The sequence below is a fragment of the Sus scrofa genome, chromosome 1 (genome assembly GCF_054392235.1).
Source record: "Sus scrofa isolate SSC_HxYL_T2T_F1_AM1 chromosome 1, Sscrofa_HxYL_maternal_Yorkshire_Landrace_v2.0, whole genome shotgun sequence".
Taxonomy (NCBI): Eukaryota; Metazoa; Chordata; class Mammalia; order Artiodactyla; family Suidae; genus Sus; species Sus scrofa.
The window spans coordinates 119,555,655-119,576,391 of record NC_139383.1 but is presented as its reverse complement, the minus strand read 5'-3'; the positions used below and the strand labels follow the sequence as shown (position 1 = coordinate 119,576,391).

The 20,737-nt window shown below is 41.1% G+C and overlaps 1 long non-coding RNA gene across 6 annotated transcripts in view; it reads right to left on the bottom strand.

The window, feature by feature from the left end:
• LOC110260990 (uncharacterized) overlaps nt 1-20,737 on the bottom strand; it is a 523,917-nt gene that overhangs the window by 420,809 nt on the left and 82,371 nt on the right. For 3 of the 6 annotated variants that reach the window (XR_014810034.1, XR_014810038.1, XR_014810042.1), the window contains exon 2: nt 8,626-8,702. The exons of 2 other annotated variants lie outside the window; for them this stretch is intronic. This is a non-coding gene — a long non-coding RNA (uncharacterized LOC110260990). Of the gene's footprint in view, nt 1-8,625; nt 10,961-11,556; nt 11,698-20,737 lie in introns of all 6 variants that reach the window. One more of the 6 variants, XR_014810037.1, reaches the window with a different exon arrangement.

Genomic DNA, 20,737 nt, shown 5'->3' with positions numbered 1-20,737 from the left:
CAATGAATTAATGAATTCTGACATAAGAGGCCTGCCTCTATACTGTAGTTAGGACATCTGGAACATATGGCCTTCAAGCTCTCCAAAAAATTTGTGTTGTGGCTCAGCAGAAACATATCCGACTAGTAACCATGAGGTTACGAGTTCACTTCCTGGCCCCACTCAGTGGGTTAAGGATCCAGCGTTACTGTGAGCTGTGGTGTAGGTCGAAGATGCGGCTCGGATCCCGAGTTGTTGCAGCTGTGGTGTAGGCCCGCAGCTGTAGCTCCAATTCATCCCCTAGCCTAGGAACCTCCATATACTGCAGGTGCAGCCCCCCTAAAAAGAAAAAAAAAAGATCTGCAGAACTAGTCAGAGGGCCCCAGCCTAACAGCAAAGATGCAGAGCAGTAACTACACCTGCCTCAAGGGGGGAAAAACAGGATGTTAAAAGGGAAGTCTGCCAATAAGACATAACGATCATGAATCTGTACCTGCCCAACAGTATCTTCTCACATACAGCAAAAAGTGACAGAATCGGAGTTCCCATCGTGGTGCACTGGTTAACGAATCCGACTAGGAACCATGAGGTTGTGGGTTCAATCCCTGGCCTTGCTCATTGGGTTAAGGATCCGACATTGCCGTGAGCTGTAGTGTAGGTTGCAGATGTGGCTCAGATCCCGCATTGCTGCGGCTCTGGCGTAGGCTGGCCACAGCTCTGATTAGACCCCTACGCTTCCATATGCCATGGGAGCGGCCCTAGAAAAGGCAAAAAGACAAAAAAAAAAAAAAAAAAAAGTGACAGAATCACAGTAGGTTGACAAATTGACACAGTGATGGGAATTTTCTTCACGCATCAATTAGTCAGAGCTCAAGCAGACCAAAAATTAGCCAATAGATAGATGTGACCAGCACTAATGTCTATCGTAACCTAATAATGATACAAAGAGCCCTGAGACCCAAGTGGAGAGTGTGCATTGTTTTCTCATACATGGAACATCCTAAGTTGATCACCTACTAGGTCATAAAGGTTGTTTCCAGAAACCCCATAGAATATATGTCATAAAGAATTTACAATATGACTTGACAGTAATTATAATAAAAATTAAGCAGAAAAGGATAAAAAGCATAAATTTGGAAGGAAAAATCATACTTCTGGGTAACAAATGAGTTAAAGGAAAAAATATATAATGGAGGTTATGAAATATTTGGAACTGAATAACAATGAAAGCACTATATATCAAATTTATAGGAGTCAATGACAGCAGAATTACAGAAAAATTTATAGTCTTAAATTCATGTTTTAAATATTGAAAATAAATGCCAGACAATTCAAAAAGTAGGAGAAAGAAAAACAGATTAAACCCAAAGAAAGTAGAAGAGAAAAAGAGTAGAAATTCATAGAAAGAAAATATATTGGAGTTCCTATCCTAGCGCAGTGGAAACGAATCCAACTAGAACAGTGAGGTTGTGGGTTTGATCCCTGGCCTTGCTTAGTGGGTTAAGGATCCAGCGTTGCCATGAGCTGTGGTGTAGGTCGAAGACACGTCTCGGATCTGGCATTGCTGTGGCTGTGGTGTAGGCCAGCAGCTATAGCTCTGATTAGACCCCTAGGCTAGGAACCTCCATATGCTGCAGGTGCAGCCTTGAAGATAAAGAGAAAAAAGAAAATATATTAATGACCTATAAAACTAAAAGCTGGTTTTTGAATGACCAGTAAAAGAAAAAAAAAAAAAAAAAAAAGAACAAAGAAAGCCTCAAGCAAATCTTCCTAATGAAATACAAAAGAAACAGTGATTAACTGTACCTACATAAGAGTATCCTATGAGGGAAGTGGATTCCTACAAATTCAAACACTTAGATGACAGAAAATTACATTCTCTTAATGCAGGTTAAGGATCCAGCATTGTCAGTACAGCAGCTTGGATCACTGCTGTGGCATGGGTTTGATTCTGGGCCATGGGTGTGGCCAAAAAAAAAAGAGCAGTTCCTGTTGTGGCTCATCAGGTTAAGAACCCAACCTAGTGTCTATGAGGATGCAGGTTCGATCCCTGGCCTCGCTTAGTGGTAAGGATCTGGCAGTTGCCACAAGTTGTGGCGTAGGTCACAGATGCAGCTCAGATCTGGTGATGCTATGACTATGGCATAGCCCTCAGCTGCAGCTCCGATTAAACCTCTGGTCTGGGAACTTATGCCATAGATGCAGTCATAAAAAGAAAAAAAAAAGCAAGAAAATGATAGATAATAGAGAGATATAGCTATGGCTATACAAATAAATGTATGTGTTTTCACACACACACACATAAAAACCCAAGGAAAAAATAGAATATCTGAATAAACCAATAACCATTAAATAAACTGAATTCCAACTCAATTACTGGTTTTCCACACAACAAAAGATAAAGTGAATCTTGGAATCATATTGCACACAAAAATAAACCCTCAGTAAATTAAATGGCTTTATGTAAAAAACCCAATTTTTATTATTATTATAACAAAATAAAGAATATATTTATGAACTAATAGGTAAAGCTAACTCCATGTAAAGAATTCCTAAAATCATTAAGAAAAAGACAAATACACCACTAGCAAACAGTCAAATACATGGGCAAGCAATTCACCAGAAGGGGAAACATATTGTCCCTAATAATAAAAATACACATTTAAAACCACAAGATATCATCAGGTAAGTTCAGTAATACCAAAGGTTGGGAAGCATGTGGGGAAACAGTGTAACTCTCATACAATGCTGGTAGAAGTGTAAATTGGTATCATCACTTTGGTGGGCAATTTAGCAACTGTCTATCTAGTTCAACAATTCCATTTCTAATCAAATATCTTCCAATATTATCAGAGCTCCACTCTCTTTAAAAAGAAAACAAATCCAAATTGCTTATGGGTTTTATCTCACATGTAATTCTTACATATCCAAACAGTTTCAAGAAGGGGGGGATGAAAAATTAAGCTGTTCATTTTAAATGACAGCTTGATACCAAACCCAGAAATCCTCACACATTTTTATAAGAATGACACAAAAATGCTCCCTGCAGTATTATTTAAAATAGCCTTTATCTGCAGAATAGAAACTCCCATCAGTGTGGAAATGAACACGTTATAGAATACTCAGACAATGAACAATTATACAGCCATTAAAATGAATAGATGGGAACCACCTCTATCAACATAGATTGCAACAACACAAAAATGAATGAAAATCTCAAGCTGAGAACACTGAGGTTGGTACAATGGCATCTGTGTTACATAGAAGTAAATAGATAAATATACACCACACCAAATTCCTGTTACTGGAGAGGAAAGGAAGGGAAAGGAAGTAAGGAGGGTTACAATGAGACTTCGATTTGACTGGAGATAAAAAAAGGAATGAAACAAAGTCAAGCTCCCTCCAACTTCTTTCTCCCAGGCCAGTGTCACATACAGGGTCTACCAGAAGACACCTGTGAAGGGACAGAGCTCGCTTTCACCAAATCTGAATCATTTCAACTACTGCATCATCAGTGCTGCAACCAGCATCTCATGGGCTACTCTGTTGCAGTCAGAACTATTTTGTTTCCCAACCTTTTTCCCTTCTAAGGACCAAAGGACTACAGCTGGCTTCCCTGACTTCTGGCAGCCACAAGAATTCTTTCTGTTCTTGGCTGGGACACTGACATACAAGCTCTAGTCTTCCCTTTCCTTTTCAGGCTCTCTTTCCATCTTTGAAGACCTTACCACCTAGAAAAGTTAGTGTGCTCTGCTTTGGTGTGCAGGGCTATGGAAAATTCCCTCTGGCCAAGAGAGCATGGTAATAGCAGAGTGTGGTCTCTAGAGTCCAGGTGTTGGGATTCCTATTCTGTGTGACCCTGCATGAGGCATCTGACTTCTCTGTGCCTCAATTTCAGCCTCCATAAAATGGAAATAAAAATAGGAGCTACTGGGAAGTTTCCTGGGAGGTGTAAATAGTAAGAGTTTTGGAGTTCCCGTCGTGGCTCAGTGGTTAATGAATCCGACTAGGAACCATGAGGTTGTGGGTTCGATCCCTGGCCTTGCTCAGTTGGTTAAGAATCTGGTGTTGCCGTGAGCTGTGGTATAGGTTGCAGACTCGGCTCGGATCCTGCATTGCTGTGGCTCTGGCGTAGGCTGGCGGCTACAGCTCCCATTGGACCCCTAGCCTGGGAACCTCCCTATGCCATGGGAGCAACCCTAGAAAAGGCATTAAAAAAAAAAAAAAAAAAGAGTTTACCTCTGTTGCATGCTTACTATGTGTGGGCCTGTGGGCTAAGTGCTTCACCTATCTTAACTTAGCTAATCCTCTCAACCACCCTGAGAGATAGGCATGTTTCTATCTCCACTCTACATTTGAAAACAAGGAAACACAAAGAGGGTAAATCTTCTATCTAAATTCACGTAGTTAAAAAATGGCTTGCCCCTAGTTGTTGGGTCCCTGACTGCTGCGCTATACTGCCTTGCGGCATAAGAAGGATAAAGAGTCTCTTAGGTAGCACTTCATACGGTGCTTGAGATCCAGAAATCACTCAGTACATGTGAGTTGCTGTAGCTGATATCTATACCCACACTATTCAGCAAACACACACTTCACAGAAGTTGCCAGGCCTTAACCATCAAGTGAATCACTGAGCATAGGACTGGCTCCTGGGAGCAAACCTGTCAAGTCTCAACTTGCTTCTGAAGCTAGGTGTCACAGAGGGGAGAGAGTCACTCCCTATGTTGACCATGTGGCTGTGTCTCTGTGAACCCATCCCTCAATCATCACAGCCTGGTTATGAGCATCTGTTTTAAATTCCTTCTTTAGGTTTCTAAGCCTTATAATAATGTCAACTCTTCATATATGACTGGGTCACTTTGCTGTATAGCCAAAATTGGCATAATATTGTAAATCAACTATTCTCTAATTTTTAAAAAATTGCTAAAAAAAAGAAAAAAAGTGTGCCACTAGGAGTTGTGTGCGCAGTGGTGCAGTGGGTTAAGGATCTGGCGTTGTCACTGCAGTGGCCTGGGTCACTGCTGTGGCAAGGGTTTGATCCTTGACCTGGGAACTTCCAGCTGGACATGGACAAAAAAAAAAAAAGTGTATGCCACTGAATTAAGTAACTAGGTGACCAATATATGCCAAATAATGTAAATGTTCACATATTTCAGGGAAAACCAATTGAACTAATTATTTTGAAGGATTTTTATTTCCAATTTACAAAAATAATTCCTACAGTTGAATAAAACCAGATTTCTTTTACTACTACTTCTGCTACTGCTACTACTAATGTAAACTCTTCAAGAGTAGGGATGTCTCCTGTGTCTCCCCCCTACCCCAACATTATTTCAAACCATAAATTCTTGTTGAAGGATGTGTCTATTGTATATTAAATAAATAAGTGGATAGCCTATTTAGAGACAAACTGTTTCAACCTAAAAGACTGAGAATCTCTGAGATAAGTCAAACTTCGGAAACAGTGTGGGCTGAGATATTGCTTTGGTGTCTGTGGGATCTGAGGAATGAATCAAGAAATTCGTAAGTGGCCAAAGAATAGAGAATGCTGATGTCAATTTGGGTATGCACATATAAAGGAGTATTATGAAGCCAATACAAATCCCAATTATAAGAGTTTTTAATGATATGGAAAAATGCTTATAATATAATGTTAAGTGGAAAAGCAGGATACATAATTGTGTATAAATTGCAATCTCAGCTATATATAAGACAAGCACAGACGAAAGAGTGAAGGAAATGCAGTACATGTTAACAGTGTTTATCTCTGAATGGTGAGAGTCTGGATGATTTGTAGATTTTTTTTTTTTTCTTTAGACCTCTTGGTGTTTTCAGTTTCTACAAAGGACTTAGTACTTTTGTGAGAGAAAGAATGTTAACTTTTACCTTCTAAAATTAACATATTGTTTGTTTTCTTCAAACATTCCTACCAAATGCAGCTTGCTACATACATTGTGTGATGGAAGAGAAGTGAAAGGGCTTTGTAAACTTCAGCTGGTTTTCTCCTCTCTATCACAGATGGCATAGGTTTTGAGTGCTGCCCTCCACTCACGGACGCACTCAAACACATCGTTCTACCTCCAGTACACTTAAGTAAAAGAGAACCCTAAGTACAGCAGCCTTTCACCAGCTCCCATGCCAGTCCACACTCTACCCCTGGGACCCTGCCACCTCAAGCCAGCAATGCATCATCTTCCCAGTGCCCTGCTGGTGCCTAGGGGCTCATAGCCATACCTGCTTACTTAGAGGAGGGTGAGTGTTTAAGGAAAAGGGGTGGCATCATCTTGGGTGCTTCCTAGGAGGTGGGTACCAGGGAAGGGTGGCCTCAGGCAGGTGTAAGAAGAAAAGCAAAGGAGTTCCCGTGGTGGTGCAGTGGTTAATGAATCCGACTAGGAAATATGAGGTTGTGGGTTCAATCCCTGGCCTTGCTCAGTGGGTTAAGGACCCGGCGTTGCTGTGAGCTGTGGTTGTAGGTCGCAGACGCAGCTCAGATCTGGTGTTGCTGTGGCTCTGGTGTAGGTTAGCGGCTACAACTCCGATTGGACCCCTAGCCTGGGAATCTCCATATGCCGCAGAGAACGGCCCTAGAAAAGGCAAAAAGACAAAAAATTTTTAAAAATTTAAAAAAAGAAGAAGAAGAAAAGCAAAAACAGAAGAGGAAACACCAGAATATAGAAGGAAGAGGGCTGCATTTCAGGAACCATGGCTTCTATGGCTCTGGTCTCTCCAAGGCGCCCAGCCAGGGCTGGACCTGGAGAAGGCTTTGTTGCCATCTAGTTGACTTTCCAAATCATCCCTTTTGACTGGCATCCAAATTCACTAACCAAAGAAATCCCAAATTAAGTCAAATATTTCACAACCCTTATAGGTTGCAAAATATTTGGATGCACATTTTCTCTCTTGACCTTCCCAACACATCTGTGAGGAAAATACCACCATCTCCATCACAAGGGTACAAAAGAAAATTAGATCTTGGATAATTGAAACACATCATTCAAGGCCATACATTTTACTATAAATAATCCAGTTGGATCTCAGTTAATCAAATTGTGTCTCATGCCAGTTTTTTTTTTTAAACAAGTGACACCTATTAATGTCACTTATGATATTAATGTTTCCAGATACTGCTTCACCCATTATTTCCAGACTCGGCTCCCATTTTTATTTTTGGTTTTTTTTTAAATTTTAACAGTAGGAATTAGATATCTATTGGGAATTATTCACTCTTTTACACATTTATTGAGAGCCTACCATGAATCAAACACTGTTCCTTGCAACAGAGAGTTGTAGAAAAAGGATGAATTATGTCCCTTACCTTTCTCACCCTCCTTTTTGCAGTAAAAATGCAAGTGTCACATCTCTCTCATCTCTGTCCCTTCATTATCTCCCTTCTGGACTATTTGAATAGGTTCCTAGCTGGTCTCTGGCCTACGGCCCCACCCCACTTCCATCTCTTTTACAGCAGTTCAGGGCCATGCCTCTCTTGTGCTGTGACCCCTATATGTTCCACATGGCTGCAAGAGAAAGAACTAAGCTTTAAGATGGGCTTCAGGGACCCTCCAGGTCTATTTCCTCCTTCTGCCCCCATCTCTTGCCATTCCCCCAGTGATTCAGAATGCTCTGGTGCCAAGCCACTCAGTTCTCCAGCCCAGTTGCTTTTCCTCATTCCCAGTTTTGCCCAAATAGCGCCCTCTGCTGAGCATGCCCCTTCTTTATTCTTGCCTAACCCATTTCTAATCAGCCTTAAAAAAAAAATCTCAGATATGTCCTTAGAATGCTTTTCTTTTTTCTTTTTAATTTTTTATTATAGTTGACTATACACACACACATATATATATATTTTTAAATATTATTTTCCATCATGGTCTATCCTAATAGACTATAGTTCCTTGTGCTATACAGTAGAATCTTATTGTCTATCCATTCTAAATGTAATAGTTAACATCTATTAACCCCAAACTCCCAGTCCATCCCACTTTCCCCATTCCTTGACAACCACAAGTCTGTTCTCCATATCTGTGAGTCTGTTTCTATTTTGTAGATTACCATTCTAGGTGACGTAAGCCAGAAAGAGAAGGACAAATGCCCTATATGCAGAGTTAAAATATGACACATATGAACCTATCTACAAATTAGAATGCTTTTCTGACTGTCTTCCTTGCATCCCCAAAGCTGCATCTCCTCATGTGGAGTTAACTCCTGGTTACATTGCACTGTAAATTTTCTATACCTGACTCTTCTTTAGACTGTGATCCTCAGGTAACAGAGTAGGTCATAGTAACATCTTAACACCTAGCTGGCCTGGAACTAGTAAAGACTCAATAAATAGCTTTTAATTTGAAGTAACTGAATTGAGAGAACAAAGAATGTTCCTAACCATATGCTTACTCCAAAGCTCAGACAAATCTACTCTCGCCTTCAAATATCTTTTAGCCTGGTGGAGGAGTGATCATGTGATTTCACATATTATCTGTTCTAATGTGTTCATCTTAAAAACATTCATTATGTTCATATTCATTACATATTTGTTGGAAGCTGAATGTTCTTTTGGGGTTTTGCATGCGTTAAGAATTAAAAACCAGTTTTTGAGCATCTACTACAGGCTCTGACCTCAAGGCATCCAGTAGTATTAGACATACACTCTACCTGCAAGGAGACCAGGTTGTTCTCAGGATAGGATCTGGGCAAGGGTGGGAGGATGCTCTTCACCCATGGGTCCAAGCCTGCGGAAGAACCAACAGTAGAGTAAAGCCATGAGAGCAAAGAGGACAGAAGCACTCTCTGGGGGAGAGGAAGGAGGGCCAAGAACAAAAGCTTGTGTTTGAGTCCTGGGCACCCTGAGATCTGAATGGATGAGGAAGAGCAGCCACCCATAATGTGAAGTGCAGCAGGAAGGTCAAGGACAAAGAAGACATTCACAGTGGACTACAAGACAGATTGCCTAAGGGCATAGCTCCATGAGTGTTTTTCCATATCGTGTTCTCATCAACTGATGGACAATAAGGCTTCAATGGGCTCCGTGAAGCCCTCATGACAGAGTAGATCCATTTCTCTCACATGCACAATGGGAACATGAGAAGGAGGGGTAGTTCCCCACCGCTGGGCTCCAAAGCCAGCTACCTGCACATTACCAAGAAACACCACATCAGTATTCCAACACTAGACTCCCTCCAAATGCCCATGTAAACATTCATTTACATTTAGATTGTGCTTCTCTGGATTCAGACACTTTCCCTGAAAACTCTAACAATCCAATTATCAAGAAAACCAACATGTCATTTCTAAGCCTTTTGGGTGGAGCCCTTCTCCTCCCCCAGGAAATTCTTCTGAGCACGAAGCTACTTCAAGTATCCCTGTCTGGATGGATCTGGTCAGCATCCAAGCACAGTCGAGGACAAAATTTAAAATATTTGTGCTCCACCATGGCAGATGGAATGATTAACCAATGGGGACCTGCTGTCTAGCACAAGGAACTCTACCCAATATTCTGTGATTAATCTCTATGGAAATAGAATCTGAAGAAAAATGGATGTGTGTACATGTATAACTTAATCACTTTGTTCTATAGCAGAAATCATCACAATATTGTATATCAACTATACTTCAATAAAATTTTAAACAATTAAAAAGAATATGTGTGAGCACTTTAGTAAAGAAAGATGAAGGTTGAGGAAGCATAGGATCAAACTGTTCCTTTCATTTTACTGGGCAGAGAGGGAGGGCTTGTCAGGAAAACTTTAGAGAGGAAAAGCCTTAGAAAAATCACTTAGGATGGTAGAAAGAGCTCTGCTCTGGAATTAGAGAGAGTTCACTTCAAATCCCAGCCCTGTGGCTTCTTAGCCTTTTGAGCTTCAGTTTATCTATACATCTCTACACAGAAGGGTCAAAGAATTTCAGTTAACTGGGTTATTACGTACCTTAAAAGGCTGTCTTGATGATTAAATGGAGCAATGTATATGAATATCCCTGGTACAAAGTGGCCATTCAGTAAATGTTATGCCCTTCTCCGTGAAGAACAGGAATGGCAGGGGGATGGGGAACAGAGATAAACATCCTCCTGGGAAGTGGGAACCTATGAGTCAAATCAGAGGACCATGCACAAAGGACTGGGCCGTGAAGGGATTCATCTGCAAGTTCAATGCTTTGAGAATTACTTGCTCCAATGAAAATAGCAGTTGCTTCATCAAATCTCGGACTAGGACATCCAGGGATGAATTTTAGGACAAGTAAAAGGAACGGAAGTACTTCTTCACTCAGCAGGCGACCAACAGGAGAATGGGTCATCCCTGGGGATGCACCCAATCTATTCCCTCTGAACTACAGCAAGATTTCCCCTCCCCACTTATTAGAAATCCAGGCCAAGTCGGGAGAAGAAAAGGAAGGAAATAAAAAACGGAGTAAGAATAAAACCTCTGACACACATGCTTGAGTGTCTGCACACAAGCAGGCCTGGGGCTGTAAATTCCAGATCACAACTTTGCCATACAACAAAACACTTAGGCCAGTCTCTGTGAAGGTCCCACATGGTCTAACAGACATTAAAAACCTGAATGCCTTCAATGGCCTTCAGTCATCATGTCCAAGCATCTGGTGGTCCAAGACACCTTTCCAGCACTCCTCCTTGTCAACCAGCCCTTACAGCCATCTCTGATGGAGGGAAGAACACTCTGTCTTGTGTATTTTGGAGGTGGGATGGATGACAAAATTAGGACACAGAGGAGAACCTGGTCAAGGAGCATCTGATCTTGTTAGTGCTCACCTGAGATGTGGCTCTAAACCAGTACCCTCTCATTACCCTCATTTCCTCTTTAGTACAAGGAAGATGTTGTTCATGTAGCTCACGACGAACGTCTCAAGAGGAGGCATAACGGCTTACATGGATATGGCCCCCAAAGCACATTCGCACCTATTTTTCTTTTAAGATCCTTGTTGAAAGGAAAGCTGGGGAAATGGCAGTTTCTCCCCTTCACAGCTGAGGAATCTGAAATTCAGAGAATTTAAGTGGCTTCTCAGGAGCAGTTCAGGAGTAGAACTGGCCACAGTCCCAATGCCCATTCCACTCCCCTGCTGCCAATTTTTGCTATAAAAATTGATTGTAAATTATTCATAAAATATGGTGTTTCTTTTTATATAATTTTATTGTTTCCCACTTTAACCAAAGTATTGCATATTCATCATAGAAAATTTAGAAAGAGTAAGTAAAGGGAAGAAAATCATGATTGCCCATAACTCCATTGAAATGTAATGTTGCTTGAAGAAAAGTAAAAAGAAGGTAAGATATATACCAAATCACCTAATATGCAATTCTGAGACTACTGCAAAGATGACGGAGTTCAAGAGTTCCACTGAGCAGCAGCCAGCGATGGTGTTTTTGAGGGGAGGGGCTGCACTGAGAAGTGATAGGGCAGCAGTTAGAGGGAAAAGTGGAAACAGTGTTTTAATTTTTAAGACAGATCTGTTTGCTGTTGGGAATGATTGAGGAGAGAGGGAAATAGCTAACGTTTTAAGGGAGAAACAAGAGAAGCACTAGAGCAGTATGTTCAAGAGACGGTGTCCCATGGGAGGCATGAGACTTACCAGGGTTTTTGTCCAGATCACCAGGAGAGTGAATCAGCACAGGATGGAAGGCGGGGAGATATGGTGGAAAGTCCATGAAAGTTCTTTGCTGATTTCTTCTTTCGTTTTTTTTTTTTTTTTTTTCAGTGAAATAGGCAAGGCCTGAAAGGAGGAAATGAGGAAGAGATCTGGGGGCTTTGAGGAGAAAGGATATAGTGGAAACGGCGTCTCAGAGGGTGGGAGAGAAAAAAGCACTGAGATTTCTGTAGAAGTCCTCAACTTTGGTTTTGTGTTTTCCTCCAGCTGCAAAGGCACAGGACTGTAGGAGACAAATGGATTTAATCAGGTTGGTGGTGAATCAAACCAGAATGTTCTACACAGGAGAGAAGCAAGGGAGGTGTGGACAAAGGAACTGAAATGGTAAAGAGAGAGAAGACTTCTGGAACATTAGAGAGAGACATGATGTAGGTGGATGAATGACCAACAGGTGAAGAAGGTTGGAGCTGGTGTAGGAAAGGATGTCAGTGAGAAAGCAAGAGGTGGTCGGCACAATGGATGTCTGAAATCATGATTGTTGGAGGCACTGCAGTTATTAATGATGACAAGGTCGAGGGTTCCTCCTTGAAAGTGAGTGGCTGAATTAGGGTAGGACAGAATCATCAGCAATAGGACCTCAAAGAACTGAGAGCCAAAATATTGGAAACATCATGTATGTTTATAATGAAGTGATCAAAAATTAAGACAATGTCAGAAAGTGTAAAGGGAAACAGAGATAAATTTGTAGAGAAAACGAGAATAGTGACCCAAAGATAAATAGACAGCTTCCCACTACAGCAGACAATAACACTAGAAACATCACTGGCTACTGAATCTTGGACTACATACAATCAAAAGCATCTATAGTATGGTATTATTAATTTGAAATTATTTAAGGGTAGGAATTTTTTCAATAGATAAAAAAATCAAAGTAACAGGCAATGGATATAAATTTTTAAAATGCATGCATTCTGAGCCTCTTTTACCTGGGGAAGTCCATCATTTAAAGGTATACAGACATTGTAAATGAGACATCGTAGAGCTTCCTTTGAAGAGTGCTGAGTTTTGTCCCTGCAGACATTTAAATTACCAGTGGATCACCTTGAACTAGTGGAAGCATAGTTTCAGGCTTTGTCAGAGCCAGTCTATTTCTGTGCCTTAAGTCCTAAAATGTGATCTTCACTGTAATATGTGATCTTTCTGCGATTTCTTTTGAAGTATAGTTGATTTACAATGTTGGGTCAATTTCTGCTGTACAGCAAAGTGAATCATTTTATCGATGTATGTGTGTGTATTCATTTTCACATCCTCTTACATTATGGTTTATCATAGGATATTAAACATATTTCCCTGTGCTATAGAGTAGGATCTTGTGGTTTATCCATTCTGTATATATTAATTTGCATCTGCTAATCCCAAACTCCTACTCTGTCCCTCCTCCATCCTCTTCCCCCTTGGCAAGAATCTCTGGTTGTTGGGAGTTCCCGTCGTGGCGCAGTGGTTAATGAATCCGACTAGGAAACATGAGGTTGTGGATTCGATCCCTGTCCTTGCTCAGTGGGTTGAGGATCTGGCGTTGCCGTGAGCTGTGGTGCAGGTCGCAGACGCGGCTCGGATCCTGCGTTGCTGTGGCTCTGGCGTAGGCCGGTGGCTACAGCACCAATTCGACCCCTAGCCTGGGAACCTCCATATGCCATGAGAGCGGCCCAGGAAATGCCAAAAATAAAAGACAAAAAAAAAAAAAAGAATCATTCTTTTTATGGCTGTGTAGTGTTCCATTATATTTATGTACCACATCTTCTTCTTCTTTTTTTTTTTTTTTTTTTTTTTTTGGTCTTTTTGCTATTTCTTGGGCTGCTCCCGCAGCATATGGAGGTTCCAAGGCTAGGGGTCTAATCGGAGCTGTAGCCATCAGTCTACGCCAGGGCCACAGCAACGTGGGATCCAAGCCACGTCTGTGACCTGCACCACAGCTCACGGCAACGCCAGATTCCTAACCCACTGAGCAAGGGTAGGGACCAAACCTGCAACCTCATGGTTCCTAGTCGGATTCGTTAACCACTGCACCACGACAGGAACTCCTGTACCACATCTTCTTAATCCATTCATTTGTCAGTGGACATTTAGGTTGTTTCCATGTCTTGGCTATTGTGAACAGTACTGCTATGAACATATGGGTGCATGTATTTTTTGAATTATAGTTTTCTCCAGATGTACACCCAGGAGTAGGATTTCTGCATCATATGGTAATTTTTAGTATGTTAAGGAACCTCCATACTGTTTTCCATAGTGGTTGTACCAATTTGCATTCTCACCAACAGTGTAGGAGGGTTCCCTTTTCTCCACATCTTCTCCAGCATTTGTTATTTGTACCATTTGTACAATGGTACCTCACTGCAGTTTTGATTTGAATTTCTCTAATAATTAGCAAAGTTGAGCATCTTTTCATGTGCTTGTTGGCCATCTGCATGTCTTCTTGGAGGAAAAATAAAACACTTGGGAATAAATCTGATTAAGAAGGTAAAAAACTTATATGCTGAGAACTATAAAACATTAATAAAGGAAACCAAAAATGACTCAAAGAAAGGAAAGATATCCCTTGCTCTTGGATTGGAAGAATATTGTTAAAGTGGCCATATTACCCAAAGCAATCTACAGATTTAATGTGATCCCTCTCAAACTACCCATGATATTTTTCATAGAACTAGAACTAATAACCCTAAAGTGTATATGGAACTTCAAGAGACCCAGAATTCCAAAAGCAATGCTGAGGAAAAAGAACAATACAGGAGGCGCAATCCTCCCAGACTTCAGATAATACTATTAAGCTGTAGTAATCAAAACAGTGTGTTATTAGCACAAAAACAGACATATGGATCAATGAAATAAAACAGACCTACAGACAATGATCAACAAAGGAGGCAAGAATATAAAGTGGGAAAAAGACAATCTTTAGCAAGTAGTGCTGGGAAAGTTGGACAGCTGCATGTAACTCAATTAAGGTAGAACACACCCTCACACTATACATAAAAATAAACTCAAAATGGGTTAAAGACTTAAATATAAAACATAACATCATAAAACTTCTAGAAGAGAACATAGAAAACATTCTCTGACATAAATTGTACCAATTTTTTCTTGGGTCAATCTCCCAAGACAATAGAAATAAAAGCAAAATTAAACAAATGGGACCTAATACAAGCTTTTGCACAGAAAGGGAATCATAAACAAATTGAGAAGACAACCTACAGACTCTCTTTATATTGCAAATATTACAAAAATATTTGCAAATGTGACCAACAATGGCTTAATTTCCAAAATATACAAAAACCTCCTACCAAAAAAACAAAACAAAACAAACAAAAAAACCAACCCAATTGAAAAATGGGCAGAAAACCCAAATAGACATTTCTCCAAAGAAGACATACAGATGGTCTTTCTGGGATTTTAATGGCAAGCCTAAGGGATTTACCCAGTCCCTCGAAGACTTGGCAGTATTCACTTCCTAACTCAGTCTTCCTACAGAAGACAGCAATCTCTGCTGAGCTCTTTTAGTGAGCTACTGTCATTTTCCCTCTGGGCTCCTAGAATCTCATCCTGTATATGCACAGTTCAGGAGGCAGCCAGGGAATGGAGGGAAGTTTGCATTCAGCTTTGATGGTCATCACTTTCCAGTATACCCTGCCAGTTGCCCTGGCAGCCCTGAGGGTCAGTGAGACAGTGGCGTTCCACTCGAGCTCCTCCACCTTGCATCGCATAGACTGAGAAGTGCCCTCAAGAGAAAAGATTTAGGATGGGGGCCTCACCCAACACTGTTCCCATATTTCAGCTGTCAAGTCCCTTCCAGCTTCTGCCTGCTATACATTGCTTTCCACTGCTTTCAAACAAGTATTTCATATTATCATCCATAGGTTACATCAGCAGGAGGGTTAGTTCTATAAAAGACACTTTATTATGACTAGAACTGAAACTCTCAGAATGAGCCTACTAAATACACACCACCTCTTGTTTCTCCTCTACTCGAAAGTCTGCAAAGACTCCCAATCCACTCAGAGTAAAAGTCAAAATCCTTACAATGACTCTACATGGTCTGGCCCCTGGTAGCAAGACAGGTATTTCCAGAGGAGATTTTTTCCTTAAGCTGAGGCATGGCAGGGGGTGGGGTGGGGGTGAACATGAGGACCAAACAGCAAAAGTGCTTTAGGGAATATCATGTACAAAGGTACGACGGCATGAGACTTGGGAGTTTGGGGAACAGAGGTATGATAAGGATAGATAAGAAGAGCCTAGAACAGTTCTCAACCCACAGTGTGCAAGAGCATCACCCAAGCTGCTTGCTAAAATGCAGGTCCCTGAGACAGTCTGATGCATAGCAGCTTCTAGAACTCCAAGCAGAGGTAAACTAGTTCATGAAGGGGCCCATGCATGATAAAGAGTCTAGATTTTCATCTCTGAAAGATGGGAATTATCAAGTACTTCTCACTGAATGCACCAGAGGAGAAAAAAGTGCATCTTCACAACCAAATGCATTTCAAAGCCATGTTCTTTCTCCCTCTCTCAGCCTAGGCAAAGAACTTCCTGATATTCCAAGAAAATACTTCCTGTGCATCACAGTAGACATTAAAAATAGGACCTTGCACACAGTAGGATCTCAATAAATTCTAAACAAATATATATATATATATATATATATATATATATATATAATGTAATGTGGTTGATGTAATTGTCACCTCCACTCAATGTAATTCCACAGTTGATCTTCTCTTTCACAGGCCTTATCTCTATATTGTCCAAGTCCCTTTCCAACCTCTAATCCCACTCAGAAAGCCTTTGGATTGAGCATGCCTTCCTTCACCAAATTTATAGGAAGGACAATCTTGAGCCATCTGGTGCCTATTTAATTTTTAACCACCTTTCCCTTGAAATATTTCTTTCTCCATTCTTATTTTGTCCTAAAAACTTGGCTATGAGCTAAACTGCGCCATCTGTGACTTCCAGTAAATACAACTGTTGCTAATGAAATTACCCAGTTTCATCATTTTGATTTAAACGCCTTGCCTGCTTTTCCTCTGACCTTTTGTTGCTTGCCATCAAACTCAAGCTTTTGTGAATTTAGATACATACATCCATGTAGGTCAGTCCTGAGGAATAAATCTTCTCTGTAAAGCACGAGAACCTCAGCCAAGCCAGCTCAGCAGGCTGACCTGTGAGGTGGGGGCCAAGACTGTGCACAGAAATATGGATGGCACTTGTGCCCATCCGCTCAATGTGCGCAGGGCCCCAGGGCAGACCCCCGCCATGTGACCAAGTGGCTGCTCGGTCTGGCTCTCCGGCCTCCCATTTGTCAGGATGCTGATGATATTAATGAGTTGGGGTGTTGGAGCCCATTCCTTGGCCTTTGGTGTTGGTTCCCCCCTGCACAGGATCGCTTGACCTGATTGAAGAAAAGAAAAGTTCAGAGACTACCAACTTTGCTCAAGTGGGGAGAAGCTCTGGAAGAAGTCAGGTCCCTCACTACTAAGGATAGCTTTTCCATTTAGGTAGCATACTCATCTTTGTCAACTGCCCCATCAAGGGAAAGAAATAAGCATTCATTCAAGTTACTGTCATCATGTTATCATCACTATTGTTAAAGAATTAGAAGGTATTTTTAGTAGCAGCAGCAGCTGACACTTATTGGGACTTTACTGTATACCAGACACTGTGCTAAGCACCACACCAAATCAGTTCATTTAATCCTCATGACAATCCTATGTCTGAGGCTTAAACAGGTTGACTAATTTGCCCAGGGTTCCACAGATTCTAATTCCTGTTCATAACCTTGAAGCTTTTACATTCACTGGTGTTTTCTGTGTGCCAAATACAGTGCTAGAAACTGGGATACAAAAGTGAAAAAGATGTAGTCCACGCCCACTATCAAAGGGAGCAAGAGATAAAAATGCAAATACAGGAGTTCCCGTCGTGGCGCAGTGGTTAACGAATCCGACTAGTAACCATGAGGTCGCGGGTTCGGTCCCTGCCCTTGCTCAGTGGGTTAACGATCCGGCGTTGCCGTGAGCTGTGGTGTAGGTTGCAGACGTGGCTCGGATCCTGCGTTGCTGTGGCTCTGGCGTAGGCCTGTGGCTACAGCTCCGATTAGACCCCTAGCCTGGGAACCTCCATATGCTGTGGGAGCGGCCCAAGAAATAGCAAAAAGACAAAAAAAAAAAAAAAAAATGCAAATACACCATCTGAGTGAGGCTACAACAGAGAAGGAAAATATTCTGAGGTCACACAGAGAAGAGATTCCGTCTGGCAGAGCCAGGGAAAGAGTCACAGCTGAGGAGATGTTAAATAGAGTTTGAAGGTGGAACAGGGGTTCACCCAATCAAATATGAAGGAAGGTGAAGGGGGGCCAGGGCAGAGGCAACAGTGTATTTGAAGGAGGGGAAGTGTGAAAAGCGTGCAAAGGGAGAGCCGACACTGACTGAGCTGGGATTGCGGTGCAAGGAGCTGAGAAAGGCCCTGCCCAGGCAAAGGAGGCTGGGATCTGGAAGTGGGAAATCCACCTCAGTCAACCTCAGGAGACACCAGAGCTTTCTGTCACTGGGTCTCCACAACAAACCAGAGGGGTTGGGGGTTCTCCAAGGCAGCCCAGAAGATATGGTTAACATTTGCCCTAAGCAGCAGCAGGACTCAGCTGCCATTACTCAAATTTCATTAGCCTTAAGGATTTGCCTCTTCCCCCAGCTGGTCAAGTCTTCTATGCAGAGATACACAATAGGTCCAAGGGAATTAAGCAGAGCCCTATTGGATGCCCCCTTCTTACCTCTATCTCTGCTCTCCTTCTAATTTGAGAATGCTGCTCCTATGGACCAGGAAGGAAGTCTGTGAGCAAAAGCTGTTTTCAGTTCTACCAATTGCAAGAACATGTTCAGTCTCTGTAGGTGTTGTGTCAATGCAGTGACTTGAGTGAAGACAAAATTTCCACAATCCAAAATGCATCCCATTGATTTTCCCTTCAGTTTCTACACTGCTTCCTTCTTAGGATATGTCTTTTAAAGGCTGATGCTAAAAAGAGAATGCTATAGATGATGGCTGACACCAGGAAAAACTTTGTAAAGAGAATGTCTCAGATCAGTCAACTTCCTCCAAATGCCCTGAGGGGAGAGACAGATAAGGCAAAAAACCTTGTCTTTGAGCAGGAGTCAGCAAACATTTTCTGTAAAGGACTCAGTAGTAAGTATTTTAGGCTCTGTGGTCCACTTGGCCTCTATAGCAACTATTTAACTACTGTTGTAACATGACAGCAACAATAGGTAACAAGTGAATCAATGAATAAATGGATGTAACCGAGCTCCAGTAAAACTTTACTTACAAAAACAGGGGATGCAGGCTAGATGTGGCCCACTGGCTATAGATTGCCAACCACTACATTAGAGATCCCTACTAAGATAGATCACTGGATGCTCATAAAGGGAAGCTGGATGACAATCTGAAAAGGGATCTGAGGATGCTAAAATTAGGATCTGCTCAATTAATTTGTTGTGTTCAAACATATTAAGTCTCCTAGAGATTGCTCATGGGAATAACCTTTTTTCTGACCTCCAAAAAAAACAGTCTCAGCATCATCTTGGCTTCATTCCTCATCTTCACCTCCTTCAACCAATTTGTCACAAAGTGTTGCTATTTCCTTCATTGAAATCTCTGAAACCAAAGCTTAAGAAGTTAAGAACTATGTTCAGAGTTAGCTACAAAGCACTAAGTGACCAAGCCAAGACTTAAAACCAAGTTTGGCAGATACTAAGGATAGATGAATATCTTCACTGCATCAGTACTTTCCAAGAGCCCCTGGGAAATGTGTTTGGTGTAAAGCAGGCCAGGATGCTAGACCTTTGTGGATGCTAGATCTTTGTGGCAACAACACACAGCATCTCAGGGAACCCTTCTCCTATGACCCTTGCCTTCTGTACCCACACCTGGTCCCCCCTGCAGACTCTGGGAAAGATACCTGGGAAATGAAACACATTTTTAAATATAAGTTTAATTGCTTTTAGATGGTGGGAATGCAGCCCTGGAGTCAAATTGTAGTTTGTAAATAGATGAGTCAGAATGTCAACTTTTAAGTGAAAGGTGTAAGGTTCAAATGACAGTATCAAAAAGTAAAAATTCACATTAAAAAAAAATGCATGTACTGAAAAAAAAAATATATATATATATATATGAGTCAGCAACAGGGGGAAAAACTATTACTCTATAATATCTTAATTTTATTCTTTAATTATCCACACCTTGTCAACTTCTAAAAATGTTGGAGGTGGCTTACATATATACTGAAACAATTAAATCAAGGATAACAAGGTTAGAGCTAAGTAAGAAGAGAAATAAATGAACCATAAAACCAGAGAGTTCAAAATCATGTGAGATAGTCACAATCACTTAGATCTAGAGAAATGCTATTTTCCCTGGTGCAAAACTCTAAAACTGTCGTTCTTAAAAAGGAGGATCCAAAAAAAAAAAAAAAAAGGAGGATCATCCCTAGGAATGATGCAGTGAGCCTGGGTGAAACACGTTTCTGGGATACCTGGCAATTCTGACTCAGTTGTTCTTGCGTGGAGCCCAGGAATCCATGTTTTCAATATCCATTCATAGGAACTTTGATGCAAAGGGTTTAGTGATCATACATGATAAACACTGACAGTCTCTGACAACACAATGTTCATCATCATTATCTCAAGAAGCAACTTAAGGTAAGAAGTGTTCTTGGACAGACTTCAAAAATCTCAACCTTGGTAAAACACAAGACGTTTTACTAGATCTTTCTTTTTTCTTAATGAGGGCATTTATCATACAAACTTCCGTTTTAGAACTTCTTTAAACGTCAGTCCATAGGCTTTGGTTTGTGTTTCCTTTTTTGTTTGTTTGAAGATATTTTTAATTTCCAATTTGATTTCTTCTTTAACCCAGTGCAAGACTACTTTGTTCACTTTCTACATACTCCTGAATTTTTCAGCTTTCCTTATGTTATTGATTTCTGGTTTTATACCATTGTGGTCAGAAAAGATATCTGGTATGATTCCAGTCTTTTGAAATTCTCTAAGACCTGTTTTGTCACCTATTATGTAATCTATCCTAGAAATGTTCTGTGTGCACTTAGAAAAATCTATATTTTGCTGCTATTGGA